Source organism: Miniopterus natalensis, chromosome 6, assembly GCF_054644295.1.
Source record: "Miniopterus natalensis isolate mMinNat1 chromosome 6, mMinNat1.hap1, whole genome shotgun sequence".
Taxonomy (NCBI): domain Eukaryota; kingdom Metazoa; phylum Chordata; class Mammalia; order Chiroptera; family Miniopteridae; genus Miniopterus; species Miniopterus natalensis.
Window position 1 is genome coordinate 25,173,906 of NC_142086.1, and position 24,018 is coordinate 25,197,923.

The following is a 24,018-nucleotide window of genomic DNA, read 5'->3' on the forward strand; positions in this document are numbered from 1 at the left end:
CTGATAAAGGGATAATATTAAATATATATACAGAATTCATACAAGACAATAAAAAACAACCTGATTAAAAACGAGCAAAGGATCTGAATAGACATTTTTTCCCCAAAGAAAATAGACAGATGGCCAACAGGCACATGAAAAGATGTTGAGCATCACAAATCATGAGGGAAATGCATGTCAAAACCACAATGAGATATCACCTCCCACCTATCAGAATGGCTAGTATCAAAAAGACAAACAAACAAAAAAGTATTGGAGAGACTGTGAAGAAAAGGGAACTTTTGTGTATTGTTTGTGGGATTGTAAATTGCTGCACCCACTATGGAAACAGTATGGAGGTTCCTCAAAAGTTTTAAATAGAATTACCATATGACTCAGCTATTCTTGTTCTGAGTATTTATCCAAAGAAAATAAAAACATGAATTAAAAATTATATATAACCCCTATGTTTATTGCAGCATTATTTACAATAGCCAAGATATGGAAAGAAGCTAAGTGCCAATTGATAGATAAATAAATATGAATTGAATGGATAAAGAAAATGTGATATATATATATATATATATATATATATATATATATATATATATATATATATATATATATATATACAGGATGCAATACCACTCAGCCATAAAAAAGAATTAAATTTTGCCATTAGTCACACATTAGTCACAATATAGATAGACCTTAAGGGTACTATACTAAGTGAAATAAATCAGAGACAAATTCCTGAGTTCACTTATATGTGAAATCTGAAAAAAAACCACAAAACTCATGGATGCAGATGAAAATTTGTAGGAACTTTAATATCATAATTTGTGGCCCCACATTTGGATTTTTGCAGTTTGAAGCCAGAGACTGCTTTGCTCCTTGGATTTGGAAACTGCCTACAGAATGAAGACTCTTTCTGTGCTGTTTGATTTCTGTTGATAAGTAACCTAAAAGCCTTTGTTGGACAAGCCTGAACCGGAATAAGATGTGGACAATTGCCTCACCCCCTGTTCTTGTATCACAGTCCCACTTGCTCACCCCTGAGTCAACCAACCATAGAAAAGTCCAGTTGTCCCTGCCGATCAGAAAACAAAAGACATCAGTTTGCAGTCTTGTTTTTCCTGGCAGCCCATCTGTCTAGTTATCAGCACCTTTGAACTTTTGCCTTTAAAATCTTAACTATCACCTCCATTTGTAGGGTGTCTTTGCTTCATACCTAGAACTATGTCCTATAGTTTGCAAATCATACATGAATAAAACTCTCTTTTAATTTCTTCCGGAGTTTTTTGTTAACACAAAGAACAAACTCGTAGTTGCCAGAGGAGAGGGGTTTGGAGGGTGGACAAAATGGGTGAAGAGAATTCGAGAGGTGCAAATTTCCAATTATAAGGGATGATGTACAGTGTGGAGCTATGCTCAGTAACATTGTGCTGCATATTTGAGAGTTGCTGGGAGAGTGGATCCTGAAGGTTCTCATCACAAGGAAAAATAGTTTGTAACTATGTATGGTGATGTAGTTACACTTGGGGTGATCATTTTGCAATGTACACAAATGTTGAATAATTATATTGTATACCCAAAAGTAATATAGTGTTACATATGTCAATTATACTTTAATAAAAAAAAAGATAGGTAAAATAAAACAAATGGTAATGTAATTTTACCACATTAATAAAATGGAATCTTTAATCATGCAAAAATGTAAGACTGTTTTGTGTATTCAATAGAAAATGTAATTACTCGTGAACAGTTTGCCAACTCTACTTCCATTTCTGGGTGTTAGGATGGTTTACCATTTCTGGGTTTTAGGCTGGCCTGTTTTACTCAATAAGCTTTATTCAACATCTTCCGTCCAACCATGCTTTTCTCCATAGTATGGGGACATTGACACAAACAAGCAAGCCCATCTGCCAGCAAAGATAGGACCCCACCATTCTGCTTGACCAAGGCTGCACCCACAAAACATTCTGTTATCCTCTGAGGCATCCTGTTATTCTGACAATTCTTCACGGCCGATGCAGCACCAACCCTGTATGGGACCCTACCTTAAGTCCTTAGAAAAGAAAGCTTAGCTCCACTTTCAGGGCTGACACCATACTTTGGCCTCAGCCCACTGTGAGAGGATGCTTCAATAAAATGTTCTGAAACCTCTCACAGAGCTTCTTCGCCTGGTTCCTCTTGACATCTACCCAACACTGGGAAACTGGTGATGGGCATTGCCATGATAAAGACGAGCTGGAAATCAGTCCTTCAATTATCAAAATTTGAAATCAAGCTTTATAATATTTTGGCCCTACAGCAAACTGCTTTTGAGACATAATTTTGGCTTAGGAAAAATACAATAACAAAAACAAGGTGCAAAAACCAATGTCTATGTATTATGGAAATGGCTTTCCTACTAAACCATTGCCACACACTACACTTTTCCTGTCTTCCAATCATGGGTGTGGTCAATCTGAAATCCTAACATCTCTGTGAATGTAGTGCCCTTGATCCATTTAACCACTACTTATCTTGATCTCAGTTTTCCATTACCATTTTGGAACTACTGACAAAATAAATGCTGAATTATTATTTTTTTAAAAAAAGAAACACTAGCAAATAGAAACAGAGTTTCCATATGACCTGATAGGAGTTACCATGATCCTAGACAAATCTTGGTCAACATCAAGGAATATTCAAGTTCCCTACCTGAGAATAATTTTTGTTTTTGTCTATGACTTATTATAGTTTCTGTGAATACTAGTTCAGTTTGTTTTGATTAAGCAATTACTATATGTCACTGTGCTAGACACAGGACATTAGAAGCTGATTGTCTCTTTGACCTCAAGGAAGTTACAGTCTATTGAGCATGTAAAAAAACAAACAAACACACAATACATGTGCTTTTCAAAGCATGAGGCAATAAAGTGAGAAAGGAGAAAGTAAATTTAATCCTTGGATTATTTTATGAGTACCTGCCATCATTTTCCAGAAAAATCTAGATTACCAGGAGGTAAGATTCAAGCTCTTTTTAGTTAGTTATAGTTAATTAAAAATATAGAACCATAAACTTTAAATGTTATAGGAAATTTTAAGTCATTCTCTGGTTCACTGTCTTTTTACAAAAGAGAAAAATGGGGTAAAGATTGCGGTTACTGAACCTGAACAGGAACCTTGGTTCTCAGTAGATACCTGCTTCTTTGTCTGTATGTTGTTATTTTTTCCATTTATACTGTCATTTTTGCTTCTTTTCAGTTTTCCTTACTTCTCATAGTGATGTAGGAACTGTAATATAGATCTTACATGTGCTAGATATAGACTTTTTTTGTTTTTCTGTTTTCCTGTGTTTGCTCAAATGTGCTAAAATATGATAATACAATTAGGAACATTAACCCTTCAGTGTGTCACGAAACCATAGCCAGATAGAAAGAGTGGGGTTTTTTCGTCTAAAAACAAACAAAAAGTATTATCACATTCTACCTTCTGAAGAATTTATTGTTTGCTTGACAACTGAGTTCCTAATAGTCCTCCTTAAAAGTGCATTTGGCACCTCACTTGTTTTTTAATGGTTCTAAATGGTTCTTTAATTGCTGGAGCTTTGTTCTGGCCAATTCCAAAACGAACTTATGCTATGGAGTTCTTTTACTGTTATTTAAACGTGTTGGAGTAAATGAGGAAGAGTGACTTAAATAATTAGCTGTCTGTTCAACACCGGGAAGCTAACCTCAACAAAAGAAAGAGTCGGGTTATCTTCTCTTACAGAGGAGAAATGGAAAGAGAAGAAATAAAAAGAAAAATTTCAGTAGTTACAGAAAATTACAGCATTGCATTTTATGGCAAGAGAACTGAATGGCTGATTAAATAGAGAAATAGCTCTCCAAAATATCATGCTACATATTTTAATGTCTGATATTATAAACTTTGAAGCATTTCATTTGCATATGTATACACCGGAACTTATTCCTAATACTATTTTATTAGCTTTTGCCTGTAATTAAAAAGCATTACAAGCACCTACAATCAGCCCTGTGCAAGATACCTGTTTAGAGAGTATGTTCACTGTTATCACTGACCTGGTACAGAATAATAATACCCTTTATTTACCAATAGCAATTTTAAATTTATATTTTCCATGAGTTATTTCACTACTCATCTAGATGAGTTAATCTCTACAAACTGTCATATCTACATGACCCCTATGATTTTCTACATGACACTAGAATTATTATGATAGGAAGGGAAATATTTGAAACAGTCACTGCTTTGTGTTCCTTCACGACATGTCCTATAAGCAGCCCCTTCTCTTTCAATATTTCATCAAGTGTGCAAATCTGATTGGGACAGTTACTTTTGATTATGTGGTTCAGGCTTCAGGATTTCTAGAATTCCTTACTCTCACTCACTAAATGCGAAGAGAAGACCCAGGGATTTGGGCACTTAAAGCCACTTCGCACATATTCCAAGGTGAATTACTGCAGCTGTCATTGTCCAGATGCACCCACATTGCCTCCCCAGAGAAACAAAATTATTTTATCAGAAAGAGAAACAATAAATATTCAGCACTATATTATCCCTTTTAACATTAAACAAACATTTTTGAAAGTTCAGTGAAATTTGGAAAAGCTGAATTTTTTGATTTGCCAGGAAAAAAAAAATCCCAAAGCAGACAGAATAGTTAGGAGATACCATAACAACAGGTGAGTAGAAAGCAGGGAAAAGTCAATTCATGTACCTAGTCCCCAGGGTATTCATACTATTGGGAAGTGTAGGAGAAAGAAGAATGGATTAGGGCCTCAAAGAACAGATCCAGAGCGGCTCACAGAGTGGACGGAGCAGCACCGACAGACACGGGTGCTAGTCCCTGGGTCCCAGAGCAGCATGGCTCCTGAGCCCATGGGAGCGGGTCCTCTCCTTCTGTGAGACTGAACCTGCCTGTAGCCTGTGTTGAGATGACACATATTGTTTTACATGTCAAACCTGCTTTTACATCACAGAGTCCTTTCAACCAATGCTCTGCCCACCTGTATCCCTAGAACAGTGAAGCTGTGGGAAATATGTGGCAACCACTCTTTCCTCCTGCCAAATCTCCCATACGGATGTCTAGCACAGAGATTGGGGTTCTTAGAATCTGAAAGGGCTGTGGTCCTGTCACAAGCAATGCCTGTCACATGAAAGTGATGGACATGGTGTCAATCTTTCAATTACGCATACATGGTAAGTTTCCCACGGGGCCCCTGAGTTTAGAGCACAATTCAGAGCAATTTAAACAGTAGAAGAATCTTAATAAGTGACTAGTAAATGAATACAGAAAATAATTAATGCATGAAATAATCGATGCAAATAACATTCTGAAGGAAAACTTATGCCTTTGAAAATGCATATATGTATGTATATATTGACATACTTTTTCTGTTTTTCAATTTTATTTTTTCTTCATGAAGCTCCAAATTTTGTTGGTCTTCCTATATTAATTGCTTTCCTTATAAGAATCTCAAGTAAAAGAGAAAGGGGGGGGGAAGCTTTGATTTTTATTAGAGATCTCAAAAAGAAGAAAGATCATTAAAATCAGTCTCTCCTGTCCTTTTGATAGTTCTCTTTGGTTTCTTACTTCTGATATTCAAAGACCTAAACACTTGTTTGTATCATCCGATGTTTCTATTTTAGTCACAGTAGTTGGACCAAGGCTTTAGTTAAGTTCAACAGAATTGTGCAATGTTAATTTCCTAAATACATCAGAACAATGAAAAATAAACATTTATTACATAAAAGTTTCTTATTATATTCCCCAAATCCTTATATTCACCAGGATTTATTATTAATAGCTTTTAAAATGTATGTAGACTGCCCATGACTTAGCTGCAAGTCCGAGCAAGGCATATGTCATTTAGTTTTTTAGAAATTATGCAGTAATTTTTTTCTAATTCATGCTAGTCAAAACAAATTTTGATATATTTAGATAACTGCATTTTGCTATGTATATAAAATTTAAATATATGTATATATGTATAATTTAATTTGATCCTGCAAACTTACCATCTGGCATCCATCTTTTTGGTCCCTGTACAATTATGCTAACTGTCCCAGAGTCCCAGCACGGCTTCTGTCCCAAGGCTCCACTCCAATACAAATAGCTTAGAAGCTAATAACACTGGAGGGTCAATTCTGAGCCCCAGTTCTGACCAAAAAGATTCTCTGCTAGTAAGAGATGAGATTTTGGTTGCCTTTCTGGGTGATGAATTATTTGATATGTAAATGCTGATCATGCCTACTCTTCCATCGGGATACCACAAAGGCCCCTAGAGCCTCTAATATTCTGAGGTAAACTTTTATATAAAATATACATTGATTATAACTTTGGCTTATTTCTACTAAGATAGTATTTATGTAAAATTCAAATTATTAATATTGATTGAACAGCAAATATATAGCACATTCATATGTGTGGAATAATCAAAGTTTATATTTACTTTGCCTATAAAATACTGTTGAACTGTGTCTTTGATATTTTGTCCTTGGATTTTCAGACTCCATTGCCAGCCAAAGTAGCTTCGACATTGACAAAACACTGCTTTTCAGTCTATTTTGTTTACTATTCCTCCTGCTCTTTAAATTCTCAGAATGCTGGCATTTTCTTCCTTTTCTTATCATCTAAGTGTCTCATCAGGCAAACTTGGACTTAAGGATTCAAAAAACTCTTCTTGCTGGTATTGAAATCTGTAACTCCCGGTTCCTTCCTGAGCTGTGGAAGAGCACTTCAAAGTGACCCTTAGATATGTCTCCACTGTTAAAAGCCCATCAGCACCTAAGTTCACTTTCTGCAAAATGAACCTCCCTCCTCATTGAAAACCTGGAATCCTTACTGCAGGTAATGTGACAGGTGATGGTTACTTAGGCATCCAGAAGCCTGTGCTTCCGCAACACGACTATATTTGTTATATTAAACCTGTGAGCCACGCAACGCTTCTGTTCTGTGAACACTCGTGTACTTTCACATTCATGCTTTTCTACAGCTCTGCTTGCTCTGCAAGATCCTGGAGGGCCTTGCTCAACATCCGGTCACCCAATTACAGGTGTCCATAAAATAAATGTCTCCTGTGTTTGTAGAGTAGTGTGATGAAAGTTATGTTTTGATTCATTCTGTGGTGTTTTATGAGTTCCTTTATGATTATTAGAAAACATAAAAATTAACTTGCTTTAAAATAAAAATAAATAAATTTCAAAGTTTCATCAATGGGGCATGGAATAAAGAATCATTACCTAATGAAGATAAATATACTTTGCAAAGCTACATAGTTTCTCGTTGTCATCTCTTAAGACAGCTCAAATAGTTTTCTTTCCCTCTCTTACTAGAATGTATAATGCAGATTCAGAGTCTTTGCTGCATCATGATGATTATTTAATTCTAAATATTGCTATATATTATGACAAGTTAGTCTATCAAAAAAAAGTACTTTCCAATGTGTATTCTGGTTTTTTATATTGAAACATTATTATCTATTATTTGTTGATTACCAAGGCAATCTGTTTCCAATGTAGAAAATTAGAAGTTAGAGAAAGACACAACTTTGACAATTTAGTGATCACATATTCCACTTTCCTGAGATAAGCATTTCTTAACAATTGGTCTATACTTTTCCAACATTAAGAATGTTATTGCAAAATTAAAATTATGTGCACACAATTAAGTAATGTCCATTTGTTTAAAATAAGATGAAGGTGATATGAATAAGTAAAAAGTCATTTTTATATATTTTAATATACTTTATCTACAATTATATCACAAGTCATAATACAATACAAGGAAAATAAGACATCAGTGTGAATAAAAGCACTAAAACCAATTTTTTGTGGGGTTTTTTTGTATGTATGGTGTTTGTATACTATGAATTTTTTAACCTTTCTTAATGTGCAGATATATTTCTCATCACCTGCCGAACAAGCAAGTTATCCCCTAAAGAAAGAAAAACACTCAACAAGCAAAAATAAAAATATAAGATTATGTAGGTAACTGTAAAAAAAATTAATATCCAAAACAAACCAAAAATGTCCTAAGTCAAATATTTTCTGGGTTTGGAGATCATAGTGTTGAATACACTTATGTTCAGGGAGACTGCCTACACCGTGAAAACTGGAAGGAAAGAGGTGCCATGGCTCTGAAGGGGCTAAGACTTGTTTGCAAAGATTTCATTTGAGAACTGGAGGAATCTTCACAGAAAAGTCCAAGATAGGCCTGCTGGTCCCAGGATCCAAAGACCTGGGTAGGACTAGCTGGGTAGGACTCAGATTTAGAGAGTAAATTCAGGATTTATGGTCACAGACAGGGAACCCATAGAATCAGTAATAATTTGGAGTTAGAAGAGAGACTGAGGAAGGCAGAGTCCAGTCACCCCTGTCCAGAAGGGAGGGAGCAAGGAAGATGAGGTGTCAGGTAGGCAGGGTTTAGATGCAGGCTTTTGGTTTTCCAGAAAGTGGGGAGACCTCTAGTGGTTACAATAGAACAGAAACTAAGGAGAGAATGTAAATGAGGGGTCTATAACGGGCAGAGGGAGCAGGAGAAAAGACTTGATTTTGGAAGTTAACAGGGTTTGAGAACAGAACACGGATTTTAGTTAGGCACATCTGAATTTTTATCCAGACACGTGGTGAATTTTGCCTACGACCTACCTTTAAAAGGTATAGAAAAAGTTACACAAGATAATATATTTATATTTAAAGTACTCATTATAATTTTTGGAAGATTATAATAATATAATGAATATTCCTACTTTAAATCTTTCTTTTCTCCAACAAATGATCTAACGACCAATACAAGACCACTGGGTCAGACTTTTGTTTGGGAAAAAAGAATTAGGAGGGAAAAAAATGGTTCAATGAAAAACCCACAATCAGTAGCTGAGTTACTGAATTTACATTCAGGAAATACCATTTAGTTTTAAGAAATTGACTAGGTAATCAGGGCTCAAGGCAGAAAACAGTAAAAAGGCAGGAGCTTTCATGAATCCATTTTAGAAAACTAGAGAATATAGAGATAATGCCCCTTGTATGTCCAGCTCCTTTGCTTACCTGAGGAGGCAGAAAAACCAAATGACTTTTCCAAGGTATAAAACCTAACAGTAAAAATTGTACCTATTGACTTGTAGCTCAAGTATTATGTGCAACATCTAAAGATAAATCCTTTATTTTCCTAGTTCTAAATTTGTATAAAAAACTAAAATTATGGATAAAACAGGAAAAAGTTCGGGTTTTTTTATCTGTTTGTTTGTTTGTTTGTTTTCTTTCACTGTAGGGAAGAACTGGGTTTTTCCCTACTGTGTGTTTCTTCCCTGTGAGTCTCTTTTCCTATTCACATAAAACACTTTACTTCAAGTCACCAAATATGTGAAAGTTTTCCCCCACACACAATTCTCTATGACACCAATTGGGTGTCCTATAATTTAACTGAAATATAACTCTATCTACCTGGAGATAGTGTCAGATCCCACAGGTTAAGGGCTCATTCCTACAAGACTGCCCTCCACCTCCCACTCCAGATGCCAGTTGCAAGCCCAGATTGTCACCCGAGCTTCCAATGACCCTGTCCTTAGGCTTGATTCATTGGCTAGAGCAGCTCACAGAGCTCAGAGAAATATTTTACCATTTATTATAAAAGAATATGATGAAGGACTCAGTTGAACATCCAGATGAAAGAGGTGAAAGGGTAAGGTGGTGGGAAAGGGCAGGAGTTTCCATGCTCTCCACGCCTCTATCAACTTGGAAGCTCTCTCCCTGAGCCCCACACTGACCGGATTGTTAAGGAGGCTCTGTCACATAGGCGTGATCGATCATTAGCTCCATTTTCAGCCTTTATCTCTTCTCAAGAGAATGGGAGGCAGGGATGAAAATTCCAAGCTTCTAATTATGTCTTATTCTTTCTGGTGACCAGCCCCCATCCAGGAGCCACTCAGGAGTCCACCCAGAGTTACCTTATTAGGACAAAAGACACTCCTATCACCCAGTAATTACAAGGGTTTAAGGAGTTCTGCACTGTGAACTGAGGACACAGTCTCATGTATTTTTCTATTGTCTCACAGCTGACAATGTTATTCTGTGTACAGATTCAAAATTTTCTGATATTTTTGAGAAAATGTTTTAAGAAAAAATATACTGCAAATATTATTAAGAATCGTGTATGTAGTTCCCCGCACCTCACAATCAACTAATAAATGTGTATTAATCAGCCAAACAGACAAGGATTTATAAATAAAATAATAAATTAATGTGAATAGGTAATCTATTATAAGCTATTGCTATATTATCAAATAAATTATCTCACAATCTATTATAAATGCTGAAAGTGTGAAAATCAGTAAGTTACAATTAACATTGACATACATAAAGATAAAAGTGAAATTAAAGATTAAGAGAGCTGATAAGGCGTGTTATTTTTGAAGTTTAAAAGTAAAAAAAGAAACTGATTTTATCTTGGCAGATTCACTCAACTGCACATTTTCTTGGTATGACTAAACACACCAACTTCAGGAGAGTTAATTTACATAGACCATTTTCTTCCATTTCCTGGATTTCTCCTTGGTGATTTCTGCTTGGTCTGCAATCAATTTCTTGGGTATGTGAGAAGACTCCATTGTGCAGTAACTTAAGATAGAACTTTAACCCCCTTACATCATAGGCCTGATACTATCAAGGACATCTTTTGCTTTTATCTACGTGATATCAATTAATCCTTCTGATTATAGAGCTAAAAATAATAATAAAAACTTTAAAATTAGAGATTGAGAAGACAAAAATTTCCATTGCTTATATCTTCACATGCAGGCAAGTTCACTTTCATTTATTTTCTTATTGAAGTATGCGTGGTAAAGTTTCATGTCAAAGTTATGGCATATTTAATGGTGTGAACACAGATCTGGTCATTTCAGTTATATATGCATATATATCACATGTAACTATCTTTAAAATTATTTATTCTATCTTTCTATATTAGTAATTAAAATGTATTGATGCCATATAATATAATTACTACCAAATTTTTATTACTCTTAATTTCCAAATATACTTTCTATAATTTTCAGGGTTTGTATCTTACTGTAATGAAAACTAACATCCTCTCCTCTACACTCGGCTTCAAAACACCCAGGCAGAAAGAATTAAATCAATTTGAGATTTTACATGCGCTCTTTTTGTTCTTTCTATACTTAATGATACAGCCTTAAAAGTTTTGATTTCTTACAAAAACTCCAAAATTCGATTACTCGATTGATTTATTTATTTGTTTTACAGTTGTTTTAGATCAGATTCCCTGGAAACAGACTAAATCCAGAGTTGCATGCAGGTGACTTGGTAAGAAAGTGTGTATTTTTCTTTGTCTTTTACCCCTTCCTTTTCTCTTATTCTCTCCTCCTCATTTTTGTTTTCTTCATTCTTCTCGTGCTTCCATTTCTCTTTTTTTCTATACTAAATTATTAAACTACTGCTATTAGTACTACTACTACACTACTGTCATCACTATAATCATCAAATATGATTAATTTAACACTGAATGAAGAATCATCAGGTATTATTTATTTTTTAAAACATGTTTTTATTGGTGTGTTTTGTTTCGTTTGTTTGAGAGAGAGAGAGAGGAAGGGAGAGGGATAGAGAGAGAAACACTGATGAGAGAGAAACATTGTTATGCTGCCTCCTGCACCTGCCCTACTGGGGATCGAACCTGCAACCCACGCGTGTGCCCTGACCTAGAACTGAACTGAACCTTGACCTCCTGTTTCATGGGTCAGTGTTTAACCACTGAGCCACACAGGCCGGGCTCATTAGGTATTATTTAAAAATATTCTCACTATACTTCACTTTCAGTTTTTGTTCTTAGAATATAGTTCATCAAAGGTGATTACTAGCCCGGCCGGGCATGGCTCAGCGGTTGAGCGTTGACCTAGGATCCCAGGTGCTTGGGGTTCGATTCCCGGTCAGGGCACATGCCCGGGTTGCAGGCTGCAGCCGATCAATGACTCTCTCATCATTGATGTTTTTCTCTCTCCCTCTCCCTTCCTCTCTCTGAAATCACTAAAGATATATTTTTAAAAAATGATTACTATTCGTTTCTAAAAATATTAAGAGCTATGATATAATTATTACTGATGTGGATATGTACTTATATACCTATGAAACCAAATCTTGGGATTGATAGAAGAAAGAAGCAGAAGGGAAATGCGGGTGCAGTAATCTTTAAAAGTATGCTTATTATGTTGAAGCAATCAGGTTTAAGAGATATAGGGGAGTTTGTTGTAGGCATGTCTCAACATAATTTAGTACAGAGATACAATTATATACACATGTCTACATTAAGGCAATGGCTTAAATGCTTTGAAAAATAGAATATTAAATAAATAAACACAAAAAAACAACAGGAAATCAATCAATATAAGGTGAAAGACATTGTTTTTTAAAAATATGAGTAAATGCACTGTCAACTTAAAGGTTTATATATGTTTTTGGTTGGTTGTAAATTGAGGGAAAACAAACTCAGATATTAAGTTTAATTGCTATGGGTTTAATTGGTTAGTTAAGATCAAGTCACATCCTACATTTATAAATTCTTCCTTTGCCTTTTATAATTAATTCATCTGGAGAATTTCACATGCATTTTTATAAATTCCAATAGAAGGAGAGATGTCAGGAAAGTTCTAAAAGCTTGGTTTTCTAAATGTGGCTGAGTGTTTTAATGTGATAAAAATGGTTGACAAAATAATTATGGAATTCATTTTATTTCTTTTAAAATACTTTGACATTGTTCTGTTGTTCTGTTATATAGCTATAAATTATCTGGTTGTAGTACTTTAATATGATCATGGGCATTCTCAATCAATATTATAATGATACAGAAAAACTAACATGGTTGAGCTATGCAAAAATATGTATTTATTTTATATCTAGAAAATAAGTTGCTTATCTTCAGGTGCAATAAGCATGCATATAGTTAACTGACTGAATATGAAATAAGCAAATGGTTTAAAATAATTTGGGAAGTAAAGAAATTTGGCTGATTTGCTTCTTTCCGAAGCCCTGGTTAGTTAGAATCCAAACAAAAGCTATGCTTTATTTCAACCTGGTATTGTAGTTGTGGTACAAAGATTTTCTTCACATTTTCAGGTGGACAATTTATTTTTCATGTGTGAGTGAGAAACACAACTTAAATACATTAGATAATGGACCCATGGCTAATTTTAAAATCAGATAATTGGGCTGCACTTATTTGTGCTGTAGACTGAACAAAGATGCAGCGCTTGGATGATTGATAGTGAAACAAAAGGCACAAGGATTTTTGGCAAGAATATCTGGTGGATGCAGTGGGCTTTTAACTATTACGCCATTAAAGTGAATTGGCTCTTCTTATTTTTCTATTTCATTTAAAACTTCAAAATAGTTTCAACAATAGTGAGAAAGCCATGTCAATTTGCAGTCTAAAAGGCCTAACCTAGCCGCCTTCTGAGCCATATTGTAACATCTCCAAGGACAGAGAGGGCTTGTTATATAATTTGTGGCTATCCACAGACATAAATTAGATCCGTGTTTAATGATCCACATCTGCCCCACAAGTTGAGAGTGTTAGGGGTTTAATGACAATCATCCGATTTATTTTAAAAGAGTGAATAAAATGTATGCAGTAAAAGAAGAACTAGTATTATGTACCTGTTTATGCATTTCTGACTACAGGGAGGCCACATTTGTCCAGAAGAGGAAATCAAATTTCAGGGGCTCTAACAGTTAATAAAGGAAACTTAGCCAATTCTACAGTTTCAAACCTGAGAAGGCAAGCTTGTAAACTGGCTCCTTCACTCCCTCTGCCACTCTGGTGGCCGGAATAGTACATTAAACACAGTAGTTACTCAATAAACACTGACTAAATATGCGATTGCATGGAAGACTAAGATATGAACACAGAGAAGATGGAAGCACATACTTCTTGGTCAGATGGTGGTCTGGGAACTTTCTAGCTCCATTTAACCTAAACAAAATAATTTAAGCCTTTTTTTTTTTTTTTTTTTTTTTCATTTGTAATATGGGGTGAGGATGTGCTGGGAAGATTAATGACACAGACACAGAGCACTTAGCAGAGTAGTTACTTAGTAATAGTTCCTTTCCTCGTTATGGTCTCAATTTTTAAGAAATGAATTTTCATCTGTGTTAGTGTGCATTTGTAAGCATTTTGAAATCTCTTTATAACTAGGTAAATATATAGAATGCTCTAAAGTGCTCTGATACTATAAAATAGAATATGGAATTCTCTAAACACTTCAGGTTCGCTTTATTTTGAGGATTGTTTTATTTTCTTTTCTTAGTTTGCTTTCTATGATTTACTGAGAAAGAATTTTGAACATCTTCTGAAAGGAAATTCTTTATTTCCTAACATTTAAAGAGGTATATATTGTGTCATAAATTCAAATATATTTCTGATTATTTAATTTTTAGAAAAGTAATTTCCTTGAGAATTTTTTCATTATTTTTGTACTAGCATTCATTTCTACCCAAGTTCCTATATAGAAAATAAAATAAATGTTCATTTTTGTTCTGGAATCAGTTGCAACCATGATTTTATCTCTAGTTTAATCTCAACATTATGTAATTGATTTTATGGGGAAAACAAGCATCTGTACAATTATAAATGGGATAATAAAAATACACATATTATCGAAAATACTTCTGGCATAATAAATAATGGACAGATCAACTGTGTGATTTTCTGTAGACTATAATAGCTTTAAAATAAAAACATCTATATATGGTTGACATCCTTTATTTTTTTTAATTAAACCATCATTTCTAGAAACAATGCATTTTCTAGTGTCTTAGCACTCTTGTAAAGTCTAGACAGATATTAAAAAATATCTATAAGGAAACTACTCACCCAGAGTGGGGGAAATGTACTATTGTAAAGAACTGGAAATCAAAAACAAACAAAAACAAGATCAGGCTTAGGAACGTGTCTTCATGAAAATATGTTTAAAATTTTAAATACAATTAGCTGAAGTAGTCCTTTTTAGGTCCAAAATCATTGCCTTATATAGAAAAGAAGAGGAGCCCGAACTACTTCCTGTGGGTGTCAGTGTCATGAAGCAGTGACCCTTATTAGCTATAACCTGAGATCTCCAGATTCATAAATGTGGTTTGTCAGTCAGAGGGAGGATTTCCTTAGGCAAAGGAGACAGAAGACACAGGAGACTGAAAATCATTTCCTCATGACCATATTTTGAAACAGATAAAAGCACTTCCTCCTAGGAATGGGAAGTAGAAACTGCTTTGACTCGTTCCAGCCAGTAGTCATTCATTCCTTAAACCACGAATTCATTCAAAATATAGTTTTCAAGCACCATGGCTGATAAGCAGAGGAAGTTTAGTGCTAAGCAAGAGAAATACAGCCTTCCCCCCATGGGAGTTATGAAAGAGTGAAGATATAAAACAAACAATCACATTTAACAAAAGTTATTGCAAGTGTGCGATGTGTTTATAAGACATGTTTCAGATGCTGCGGAGTGCCCATTTGCAGAGTGGGATGCAGTTTCACGTGGGACACAGGGAAAGCCTCTAGGAGAAAGTGACATTTACGTTGATCTTGGGAGCAAGGAGAAGTTCTTCAGAGGACAGCATGGGCGGGATTAAAAATACTAAGGAAGGAAAGAGTTGGTAGGGCTTTTGGGTTTTGACTCTGTCTTTTCCCAAATGTTGGAGGCAGAGTTTATCAAAATCATTCAGTTCATGGTGCATTGTTATGGCTGATCCTTCCCAAGCCCTTTTTTGTTTTATTGACATTCCTCAAACTGGATGCATGACTCCAAAAACGCCCGATTATATGCAGACATTCTGAAAGGTGTGATATCCCCTCTTTTGTTTATATATTTTAAAGTGTGCTTCAATATTTTATAAATGTATCTTCTCAATTTACATACATTATATTTTCTTTTACATTACATAAGCTAATACATCATTTTCTTACTTTTTCCCCACTTCCCACTTTATTTTCTGATCCATGTTGCTTTGCGAAATTGCGATCTGATAGTCTTCATTTCTACCTAGGGCTCAGGGGTATCCTCTAAATTTTGCTTTTCCTTCCCCCAGTGATACGCACATTGATTGTCTTTAACACCGTGATGAAGTTCTTTTCTCTCCCTAATTTTCTATGCTATGTAACACATTACCACAGACATTACAGCAGCGCAAGTTTATTCTCTGCAGTTTCTATAGGGCAGAAGTTGAGGCCTGCAAAGCTAGACCCCCTGCTCAGGCGCTCACTGGCTTGAAGTCAGATGTCGACCAGGGTTGCAGTTCTCACCTGGGACTCCACGTTCTTGTTCATCCTCACTAGTTGCTGGCAGAATTCATTTATTTTTGTTTTTAAGGCTGAAATGAACAATTTCTTGCTGGTGTCAACCAGCTAAAGTGACTCTCTCTGACTTTGTCTTCTTTGACCAACAGGAGAAAACCCCCTTCTTCTGTAGGGCTCATATGACTCAGGTAGGTCCACCTGAATTATCTTCCTATTTTAAAGTCAACTGTGCCAAATAACAATGTAATCAAACAGTAACTTCATCTAATTCACAGTTCTGAGGATTATGCTGGCATGTACAGGAAGGGGGTGAGAAATCTTGGGGACCATTTTTAGAATTCTGCCTATTTTAAGGTGAGAATTCACTTGTATACACGACTAAGAAAGACATTGCAGGATCAAATGTTATATGAGTTCCAGATTTACTTAAGAGCTGTGTAACAGGTTTGAGGATGGCCATTGTGACCGGAGCACAGTTACCAAGCAGTAGATTATGAAAGATCAGGCTGGAGAGGAAGGCGGGAAACAAATTCCCTAGGATACTTCATGACTATATTAAAATTTTCAGTTAGTTAATTTTTTGAAAATTAGTGAAATTGAATTAATCTTAGTTCATCCTATAAATCATGCATTAATCATTTATTCTACCTTTAGAGTTTTGGTGAACACTAGAAAATATAGTGTTGATATTTTTTCTCCCTGGTGCCTATTCATTTCCTTACAATTTAATATTGATAGGTGAAATGAATGCCATCTGTCCCTAGCTTTTCTTTTCCTCTCATTTTTCTTTTCTCAGCAAACTCCTGAAAAAATAGAAAATAAGGACATTTTATTGACTGTACTAAAATTCATCAATTTCTTTTTTTACCTGATGAGCTATTTCTTTGTTGTTTTTGTGTCCTCATACCATTTTGCTAAGAGTGGTTGAAAAGGTGACTTAAAATATCTAGTTTTTAAGTGGGCCTTATGTATAAATTTTGTTACAATATGGGGAGCAGCACCAGCAAGATATTAAGAACATGCTTAATTATATGATAATATCTAGTCTAGTAGAGTTCAATCATGATTTCATATGTGCATTTGTGTTTTGTATTGTCTTTTGTTTAAGACATGGGAAATAAGAGAGATGGGTAGTTTAATTTGTAAACCATTTAGAGCAATATAACACAATTTATGTACAAGTTTCTAAACTTCTCATGAAGCACCAAAGGTAACATGGCCCATAAAAGTATATTTATTCAAATAGTAATGCAAAGAAATGTATTTTGTAGGTTTTAAATATACTTAAATAATTTTTGGTGTTTAAAAAACCACAAGGTTTTATTTGAGTGTATTAATACTAAGTCCCAAATTAATTTGTTTTCTGCTTCTCATGGCTTTACACATTAAAAAAAATATTTGAAAAGGAACCTCCCTTATCCTCATCCTGACCCCAGGTCCCCTATTAGCTCTTCCTGTGGTCCTCATATGCTATTATGTCATCAGTTCGATGTTGAGCTAGGTGACTTATTAGCAGCATCTGTTTCATTGATGAATATATTGCTGCTCTGATATCAAGCTCCTTGTTTCTTAAGCACAACAGCATAATAATCAGAAATTTTTATTTTCCCCAGACGTCTTATTTGAAAATTTCCAAATGAAGGATATATTTGTTGATAAAAATACTGGGTAGATGCCTGTCCAGGATCCAGCTGCATTGGAGAGACCTGAGCCGCCAGGTATTGGAGAAGCTGATTAAGACAAAAGCCAAAATAAAAATAACCGTCAAGGCTTTATTCACTTACTGAAATGATATAAGCAAAAGGCTAAACAGGAGATAGTGCCAACTCCGTTCCCCCACCCCCTGCCATTTCATTTTTCCCATGGTATGGCTCTGGTCAAGGTCCAATTGGATCAGCATGACCAGGATATGAAGAGTCCCTCATTGCAGAGGGAACCCCAAACAAAGGCTCCTGAGGATTCATAAACCTGGGAGCCAGGGAAAGGGAGACGGGGAAAGGCCAGGAGTAGAAAACTAAGTACAGAGTCAACATGCAGAAGTGTCTTTCAAATTCTCCCCTCTCCCTTAATGAAGCAGTAAATGCAGATATGCATAAGAGCAGGGCCAGCCAGAGGCACCTGAGTCCTAAGTGCAGTTCCCTGCAGAGATTACAGCTCCCTGGCTGCACCAAACCTGGCCTGGGGAGGGCAGCTCTCTTCCCTGAAGCCTGCCATGTAAAGGCTTTGTGATCTCCTGAGGTGGGGCTGAGAAATAGCACATAGGTTTTTAGCCAGGAGTCAGACTTCTCTGGATCTTGGTACTATGATGCCCAGATTTCTAGGAGTCTTAATTCTTGACCAACTCTGGAATTTGCCAACTCACTGCTCCTAGTCACTGTTCCCCTGTACATGGTGTCTGCTGTTGCCAGGTTTCAGTGTCTGACACCACTCTTCTGATGAAATCTTTTTCTTTTCCTTACCATATACAAACAACTCTAATTTATTTTAAAGACATAAATCAATACATTGCTATATTTCAGCCTTATTTTAACACACAGAAACAGAAAAAGTATTTCACAAATATCTTTAAATCTAAAATATGAGCTCGTCTTTTTTTATGTTAATACAAAGAACTGTGTTAACTGTGTTTGAATCAGTGAGAGTATTATATCAGCAATGCTACATATATTATACAATAATTATATAACATAATATAAATTATATATCACAGTTATACAACACCTATTAATAGATTAACATATATTATAATAATGCTCAATGTAACATGTTCTTTACATAATTTTTATATAATTTCCTGACATAGCGAAGCATTTAAAATATAAAATTTTCTATTAAAATATTTTGATCATAAATTTATCTTTATTAAGAGATTTTATGGAAAAAAAATTCCCCAGTATAATGTACCATTACCTACTGGTAAACATTATAATAAAAATTAAATTGGAGAAGTTATAATATCATTTTCATTGGCCATTATCTTATTTCAAACCCCACTTATGGGGTTAATAACTAGTTAGAATATTTTTTGAATGACAATTTCTTGTACTAGTCATTCGGAATTTGCTTTTTAGGTTTGTAAATATTTTATGAATGGCGGCCCCAGTGAGTCTGATTACAGTGGGCACTGAAGGCTAAGAGGAAGCAAGCCATGTCCTCCTGAATAAAATATACCCCCTTTTAAATATCACAAATGACATTATTTCAGTCCAGAAAATTGTGATCTTAGAGGAATGACGCTCAGCATAGCCTATGCAAAAGATTGAAAACTTTAGAAAGTATTTAAAGTAAAATTATATGAAAGTCTAAGTGAAGTTTTGGGGATGCCTTTGATTAATTTCAGCCTTCTGGGAAAAAATACTTATTTTAAGATTTTTAAAAATTTCTTATCAATGAAATATTTTTAGTTAGAAGTGGGAAATAAAAAACATATTTTAAGATAGTTGCAAAATATGAATTGAGAAGTGATATTTTGTATTAAGATAATAAAAGTGTATGTGTTAGGCTCCTTTCAAATGCTTGTATTCAGAGAATGAATACTATGAAAAGTTATTCTAATTCAGCATGTAGCTATCATTTAACCCTTTAATACTGGAATATCAGTACTTTCATGATTTTCTTACATAAATCCTGATTTTATGTTTTTCCTATCAATCATGATATATGATTGTTGATTAAAAGTGATATCTAGGGCTATAATTATAATTTCAAAATCATGTTCCTAAACACTCTATTTCCCTTAAAGAGAGAGAAAGTTAGAGTCACACATAAGGAAGAATCTGGGATGAAGGAGCCAGGAGGGTGCTGAAAGCCACCAATGAAACATTATGTACTCTAACTGTTTTTGGCCTACAGAAATAAAGAGCCTTAGATTTGAATAATAGTTATATATAATAGTATGCATTTCATAGTTTAGCTAATAGAAACAAAAGTACACTCAAATGATCCATCTAGATGTTACCAAAGACAACTTTCCTTACCTAAGTTGTCAATAAGCTCTTCAGACATGAGAGTGGCAAGAATTGACCTTTCGATGAGTCACAGCCAGAAACGTGGTCACACTTACTCGCCTACTTAGATGAGCCCGGATAGGCCTGAGCAGGGTGATGCAGGCAGCGCAGCTGGGAGGTTCGGCTTTGGTTTAGGAGCTCATGCAGAATTACAAGATACCTCCATTTAAACAGTGAAAGTTTTCTCCATTAGAAAATTGCTTGTGCATTTTAAGTCAGATCTATATCCCTGGGAATTCTGAGCTGGAAAGTTTCATAATGATCCTCTAATCTCATGTCATTTTTTTTTTCACAGATGAAAAATTAGTATTTAAAGAGTTTTAAGACTTGTCAAAATTTATGCCTGATGATTCATCAAGTAGGTGTGATGGGATTTGTGCAGCTAATGAAGCTACAAAGAACTCGCAGAATATGGATTTTACCGATCTCTGTATATGAATCTTGCTATGATACAATATTGATCAAAATTTTAATATTGCATGGATTTTTATATCACCTCTTGAGGTTGTGATTAATAAAAATGTAAATGGATATTTTTTATTCTCTCATTATTTTTTTCAACATTACCAGATATTAGCAAGGAAGCTAGAGGAATGAAGGGAGAAGGCTTGCTCTCCTGTCTTCCAGCACTTCGTATCCTCTGACCGGCTACAGGATGTTTGGCAGTTAATTCTGTGGCTTTGATCTGTAAAGGACAGGATTCGCAAAGGACAGTGATTAAAAGGATTCACTTAGGTAGGTTAGACCACACGACTTCTAAACTACTTCAAAACCATAGTTTCATTTCACCAATATGTTTGTTTAACATTGATTTTTAAATAAAATATTTTCCTTTAATATGTCTAGTATAACCAACTCATGATTTTACTGTATTACTGCACAATAATTGCTGTTCTTTGTCAGACAGTTCACAGATGAGTCAAATTGCATCAAATAATTAACTATAGGCTTCTTACCTTTGTTTTTAAGTCTTTCTATTAATATATTTAAAAATATAAATATATAAGTATATAACTGTCTTTATAAGTATATATAAGTACACATATATAACTATATATGTATATATGTCTTTATAAGTATATATAAGTACACATATATAACTATATATGTATATATGTCTTTATAAATATATAATGTAAATATAGAAATCCATTTAATTGTACTTTTGGTTTGCTATATATTAATTAGCAGTAAACAGAACTTATACGCCTAGCACAAATGAGATTCCTAAAACAAAATTTACTTTTCTGATAAGAAAATTACTTCTTTTCTCCAGCAGGAATCTTCAAACTATGGAAGTAGTACATCTTACCTACTGGACATTCCATCACACTTAATGTTTCAAAAAAAGATTTACGTGAGATTTAATTGGACACTTATAGAGTGTTATTGCTAATTGAAAATGGTACTTGAAACATTTAATTTTAAGGACTGCTGATTTTTCTGTTTAAAAATCTCTGTGTAGACATAAGATCATGTTGTAAAATGTCTTATGCTTCCAACATCAAGCTATTCCTCAGTTAAATAGGAGCACCTATATAACTATAGTGGCTTGCTATTAAAATTCATATTTCCATCTTTATTTGAGAAAATTATTTTTAAACATTTAATTTACAGCTCCTAAGAACTTCAAGTTGCATTGTAGTATTGTCTAGCTGAATATTTTATATTTAGACTAATAAGTAAGAGGCAATTCAATAGTACTATTATCTCTAGTTTACAGAACCAACAAATAATTCAGTACAAAGAACTTTTAATGGGGTTGAGGAGTAGAATATTCTCTTTCAGGATCTGTTATAACAAGTAATCAGGGGCAAGGAAAATAATTCTTTTAAGTCTACAAAGAATTACAAAGTATGGTCTGCAGTGCAAATTCAGCCTGTTGCCTGTGTTTGTGTGACCTGAGAATTTAAAAAGATTTTGACAATTTTAAAATGCAGTAAAAAAAAAATTTTTTAAATACTATGTGAGAGAAACAGTATATTGTCTACAAAAGCTAAAATATTTACTCTATGGTCCCTTACAGAAAAATATTTGCTGACTCCTGAGCTGGTGTGTGGGTTCAAGGTCAGGCTCCTTACCAAGTGTTTGTTTTTGGATGAGTCACTGAGAACTCTTTGAGTGCCAGTTTCATCACCTGTGAAATGTGGGCAGTAATTGCTCCTACCTCATAGGGTCATTGTGAAGACCTATGGATTTCATTTGTACGTGTCTGCAAATGTAGAAGAAGTGGATAAATATTGGCCCTTGATAAATGTTTGGTGGCAATATAATCTACAAAATAAGACATTTGAGCCTTAATGACAGCAATAGAAATCTTCTTATTTTACAGAAACATTAACTTTTCAGATATTGATGACATGCTTAAACAACATAGGGTAAAAGTATAAATAAAATTAATGAAAGTAAATTAACTTTACATGTGTGTATAGAACACACACATATCCATACAGACATACACTTTTTACAGAAAAACATTTAGACATACAATTAAATTGCCTCACATCAAGAAATTTTTAATTGTGAAAGATGAAATATAAAGCTATAAGTATTTGCTATACACCACATATTTCAAAATCTCCTTTTTCTTAATGGTAAAATATTTCCCTGCCCCACTGAGGTTAGATACACCTATGGCTTTCTTCAGTTAATAAAATGTGAGCAACCATGATGTGATTCTTCCTGGGAGAAGCTTTAGGAACCAGACATGAATTGCCATGTTTTTTCTTTCTCTTTCCAGTAATCCAACTTGTGGCTATTCATTCCTACAGCCCAGAAAATGGAGCTGGGAGACCACAAAGCCAATCTAACCAAAATGCAAAGGACATATATAGTGAGGAAGAAAGAACCCTTTGTGGTGTTATCATATCATCTTCTCATCAAATACAACTCAATACTCCTTAGAGAGATTCACATATCAAGGTAATATCACGTCTCTACTCAATATCTGTGGCTCAATAAATCATTTTGTTATGGATTAAAGGGTTTACTGTAAAATAACTTTCATACTAATCTTTAAAAGACTGTCTATAGGTTAACTTGAAACTTAGAATATTTAAGCTTAAAGAATGTTTGTTTTAGAGTGAGCATTAATAAATAAAATTTTTGCCTTCATAGTTTAGTTAAATTGCTAGTTATATTTGTTCTATTATTTTTGTCATAAGAACCAAAAAAAGAATCAGAAAATAGACATTTAGAATAGATGAAACAGGAAAGAGTTGTGTAGAGATTTTGGAATTATTTAATGTAACAAAAGAAAGGAAATGAAAGAATGACTAGAATTTAAATGTTAGGGAAAGAAAAATAAGCATATGTGAAAATATACTGTCCAGCTAATGTATTTGAAGTAAAGTTTTTTCTAAAAAGTAGTGAATGAAAAAATTACATATTTAAAAAGAGCAATTTAAGATATTTTATATAAAACAAAAAAAATTAGTTGATTTTTATTTAAACAAAGGGAAATAAGAGAGTTGATAGGTGTAGTAAGATCATAAGTGATAATATAAAACCCTCTTATGTTTTTAATTTTTGTCTTGTTGAGATTTTGACCAACTTCTCCTACATATATATATATACATATATATCTTTATTGATTTCAGAGAGAGGAAGGAAGAGGGAGAGAGAGAGAGAAGCATCAATGATGAGAGTCATTGATCGGCTGCCTCCTGCACGCCCCCTGCTGGGGATCGAGCCCGCAACCCGGGCATGTGCCCTGACCAG